This window comes from Schistocerca cancellata, unplaced genomic scaffold (assembly GCF_023864275.1).
Source record: "Schistocerca cancellata isolate TAMUIC-IGC-003103 unplaced genomic scaffold, iqSchCanc2.1 HiC_scaffold_980, whole genome shotgun sequence".
Classification (NCBI taxonomy): domain Eukaryota; kingdom Metazoa; phylum Arthropoda; class Insecta; order Orthoptera; family Acrididae; genus Schistocerca; species Schistocerca cancellata.
Genome location: NW_026046988.1, coordinates 50,001 through 54,633, shown reverse-complemented (window position 1 = coordinate 54,633; position 4,633 = coordinate 50,001). Strand labels below are relative to the sequence as shown.

Sequence of the window (4,633 nt, the reverse complement as noted above, 5' to 3'; positions counted from 1 at the left end):
GTAGTAGTCTCTTCTCACACAATGTGATAGCACGGTGCCCCGCGTTCCACATCTGCGACAATGCTAACAGAGGCCCGGTTGACAGTTGGTCGCGCAGTGGACATCGCATACGTACGGGGGCACCTTCCACGTGCCCCTCTAGTCGGGCACATTTTGTTGCGTGGATGTGAGCGGATGTAGTGTGTTCTTGACACCTGACAGGCAGGCATGCAATAATAGTTGACTTTGCAAACGGGGATGGACGTGTACGTTTACTGGTGACGTTACGCAAATGAACAACTGGTAACCCGTTGTGGTGCGGTTGTCCTTGCTGGAGGTACATCTGTGAGGGCAACGATCGGGTACAGCTACGAAGCGGTCCCCACCATACCAACGAACGTGAATGTGAATCTGGGTGTGAAGCGATGACGCGGCTGTGGGTGGGTGGGACTGTCCCGGCCGGTGGAGGGGGGGGCCGCCCGGCGTGCTGGCCGCGCGGTGCGTGGGACGCACGCGCTACAGCCGGCTGGTGGGGGCGCCCAGTGGCAGGCGCGCCGGCCGACGGACGCGGCAGGCGGCGCAGCTGCGCGCCGGGGCACCCCTGCGCGCGGCGCCGGCGTCCAGTGCAGCCAAAGTGGGTCCTCGCCGGCCCGGTGCGAAGCGCGGTGGAACATCTTGCAGTGTGCTGGTCCGATTGAGGACTGTGTGCGTTGAGGATGCGCCGCCGCCCGGCACTCGGCGACCGCGACGCCGTCTGCTGCTCGGTCGCCCCAGCGGTTCTCCGCTGGTGGTTTGTATCGCAGTTGTGCAGACGTGTTGGCACGTGCGCTGTGCTGGGAGAGTTCGCTTCGGCACCCACGTGGGGCCTTTGCCCTTCTGTGGCGCTGGCGTTGGAGCTGCCGGTCACCGTAGGTGGCGCGTGTTGTCTCCCGCCGGCAATGCCACGACAGCACGCTCCCGGGCCTCTGTCGGCAGCGGCAAGCTCAGTTGGGAGCACGGGTGGTCGCACCTAAAGCGTCTACTCGCCTAACTCCGGGCGATTGCGCCTCTCTCGAACCCGACCAAGTACTTAGGACGGCGCTGCGCGCCGCCCGGGACCTGAGAGGGTTTCGAGAGTGTATTGTGCAGGGGAGCTCAGCCTCCTCCTGTTTGCAGAATAATTGAGCGGTTACGCTTTGCGTGTTCGCGCGGGCCTCTGGGACACACTCCCGGGCGGCCGGCTGCTCAGCTCTAGTTGACGCAGCTCCCTGGTTGATCCTGCCAGTAGTCATATGCTTGTCTCAAAGATTAAGCCATGCATGTCTCAGTACAAGCCGCATTAAAGGTGAAACCGCGAATGGCTCATTAAATCAGTTATGGTTCCTTAGATCGTACCCACGTTACTTGGATAACTGTGGTAATTCTAGAGCTAATACATGCAAACAGAGTCCCGACCAGAGATGGAAGGGACGCTTTTTAATTAGATCAAAACCAATCGTCGGCTCGTCCGGTCCGTTTGCCTTGGTGACTCTGAATAACTTTGGGCTTGATCGCACGGTCCTCGTACCGGCGACGCATCTTTCAAATGTCTGGCCTTATCAACTGTCGATGGTAGGTTCTGCGCCTACCCATGGTTGTAACGGGTAACGGGGAATCAGGGTTCGATTCCGGAGAGGGAGCCTGAGAAACGGCTACCACATCCAAGGAAGGCAGCAGGCGCAAATTACCCACTCCCGGCACGGGGAGGTAGTGACGAAAAATAACGATACGGGACTCATCCGAGGCCCCGTAATCGGAATGAGTACAACTTTAAATCCATTAACGAGTATCTATTGGAGGGCAAGTCTGGTGCCAGCAGCCGCGGTAATTCCAGCTCCAATAGCGTATATTAAAGTTGTTGCGGTTAAAAAGCTCGTAGTTGGATTTGTGTCCCACGCTGTTGGTTCACCGCCCGTCGGTGTTTAACTGGCATGTATCGTGGGACGTCCTGCCGGTGGGGCGAGCCGAAGGCGTGCGACCGCCTCGTGCGTGTTCGTGCGTCCCGAGGCGGACCCCGTTGAAATCCTACCAAGGTGCTCTTTATTGAGTGTCTGGGTGGGCCGGCACGTTTACTTTGAACAAATTAGAGTGCTTAAAAGCAGGCAAGCCCGCCTGAATACTGTGTGCATGGAATAATGGAATAGGACCTCGGTTCTATTTTGTTGGTTTTCGGAACCCGAGGTAATGATTAATTAGGGACAGGCGGGGGCATTCGTATTGCGACGTTAGAGGTGAAAATTCTTGGATCGTCGCAAGACGAACAGAAGCGAAAGCATTTGCCAAGTATGTTTTCATTAATCAAGAACGAAAGTTAGAGGTTCGAAGGCGATCAGATACCGCCCTAGTTCTAACCATAAACGATGCCAGCCAGCGATCCGCCGCAGTTCCTCCGATGACTCGGCGGGCAGCCTCCGGGAAACAAAGCTTTTGGGTTCCGGGGGAAAGTATGGTTGCAAAGCTGAAACTTAAAGGAATTGACGGAAGGGCACCACCAGGAGTGGAGCCTGCGGCTTAAATTTGACTCAACACGGGAAACCTCACAAGGCCCGGACACCGGAAGGATTGACAGATTGATAGCTCTTTCTTGATTCGGTGGGTGGTGGTGCATGGCCGTTCTTAGTTGGTGGAGCGATTTGTCTGGTTAATTCCGATAACGAACGAGACTCTAGCCTGCTAACTAGTCGCGTGACATCCTTCGTGCTGTCAGCGATTACTTTTCTTCTTAGAGGGACAGGCGGCTTCTAGCCGCACGAGATTGAGCAATAACAGGTCTGTGATGCCCTTAGATGTTCTGGGCCGCACGCGCGCTACACTGAAGAATCAGCGTGTCCTTCCTAGGCCGAAAGGTCGGGGTAACCCGCTGAAACCTCCTTCGTGCTAGGGATTGGGGCTTGCAATTGTTCCCCATGAACGAGGAATTCCCAGTAAGCGCGAGTCATAAGCTCGCGTTGATTACGTCCCTGCCCTTTGTACACACCGCCCGTCGCTACTACCGATTGAATGATTTAGCCCTTTGTACACACCGCCCGTCGCTACTACCGATTGAATGATTTAGTGAGGTCTTCGGACTGGTACGCGGCATCGACTCTGTCGTTGCCGATGCTACCGGAAAGATGACCAAACTTGATCATTTAGAGGAAGTAAAAGTCGTAACAAGGTTTCCGTAGGTGAACCTGCGGAAGGATCATTACCGACTAGACTGCATGTCTTTCGATGTGCGTGTCGTGTCGCGCAACACGCTACCTGTACGGCAGCAGCCGTGCGCCGCGTGCGGAACCACGCGTGCCTCTCAAAACTAACGGACAAAATGTTGTGTGGTACGAGCGCTGAAGCTCTGGAGCGCTGGCCTGCGGCACCTGGCGCCTGGCGCCGGTTTTGAATGACTTTCGCCCGAGTGCCTGTCCGCTCCGGTGTGGAGCCGTACGACGCCCATCGGCCGTGAGGCCGTTGGACACAGGAACGCTGGAACAGGGGCCGTCAAACGCCTCAGTCCCGCCTATGCAACTGTCTTGAAAGAGACAGTGGAAACTAAATGAAAAAGATCACCCAGGACGGTGGATCACTCGGCTCGTGGGTCGATGAAGAACGCAGCAAATTGCGCGTCGACATGTGAACTGCAGGACACATGAACATCGACGTTTCGAACGCACATTGCGGTCCATGGATTCCGTTCCCGGGCCACGTCTGGCTGAGGGTCGGCTACGTATACTGAAGCGCGCGGCGTTTGTCCCGCTTCGGAGACCTGGGAGTGTCGTGGCCGCCTGTGGGGCCGGCCGCGTCTCCTTAAACGTGCGATGCGCGCCCGTCGCCTGGCGGTTCGCATACCGGTACTTTCTCGGTAGCGTGCACAGCCGGCTGGCGGTGTGGCGTGCGACACCTCGTACAACGACCTCAGAGCAGGCGAGACTACCCGCTGAATTTAAGCATATTACTAAGCGGAGGAAAAGAAACTAACAAGGATTCCCCCAGTAGCGGCGAGCGAACAGGGAAGAGTCCAGCACCGAACCCCGCAGGCTGCCGCCTGTCGTGGCATGTGGTGTTTGGGAGGGTCCACTACCCCGACGCCTCGCGCCGAGCCCAAGTCCAACTTGAATGAGGCCACGGCCCGTAGAGGGTGCCAGGCCCGTAGCGGCCGGTGCGAGCGTCGGCGGGACCTCTCCTTCGAGTCGGGTTGCTTGAGAGTGCAGCTCCAAGTGGGTGGTAAACTCCATCTGAGACTAAATATGACCACGAGACCGATAGCGAACAAGTACCGTGAGGGAAAGTTGAAAAGAACTTTGAAGAGAGAGTTCAAAAGTACGTGAAACCGTTCTGGGGTAAACGTGAGAAGTCCGAAAGGTCGAACGGGTGAGATTCACGCCCATCCGGCCACTGGCTCCCGCCCTCGGCAGATGGGGCCGGCCGCCCGCGCGGAGCAATCCGCGGCGGGGTCGTGTCCGGTTGCCTTTCCACTCGCCGCGGGGTGGGGCCGTTCCGGTGTGCGGTGGGCCGCACTTCTCCCCTAGTAGGACGTCGCGACCCGCTGGGTGCCGGCCTACGGCCCGGGTGCGCAGCCTGTCCTTCCGCGGGCCTCGGTTCGCGTCTGTTGGGCAGAGCCCCGGTGTCCTGGCTGGCTGCTCGGCGGTATATCTGGAGG

At 57.9% G+C, this 4,633-nt stretch overlaps 2 non-coding genes and 1 pseudogene across 2 annotated transcripts in view; all 3 read left to right on the top strand.

The window, feature by feature from the left end:
• Nucleotides 1–1,223: 1,223 nt before the first annotated feature.
• Nucleotides 1,224–3,187, top strand: LOC126150279 (small subunit ribosomal RNA; annotated as a pseudogene).
• A 353-nt stretch (nucleotides 3,188–3,540) lies between these two features.
• On the top strand, nucleotides 3,541–3,695 carry LOC126150287 (5.8S ribosomal RNA). Its single transcript, XR_007531372.1, has one exon. It is a non-coding gene; the product is annotated as a 5.8S ribosomal RNA (ribosomal RNA).
• A 188-nt stretch (nucleotides 3,696–3,883) lies between these two features.
• Nucleotides 3,884–4,633, top strand: part of LOC126150281 (large subunit ribosomal RNA) — a 4,222-nt gene continuing 3,472 nt past the window's right edge. The window contains exon 1 of the ribosomal RNA XR_007531368.1: nucleotides 3,884–4,633. This exon is cut by the window's right edge and continues 3,472 nt beyond it. This is a non-coding gene — a ribosomal RNA (large subunit ribosomal RNA).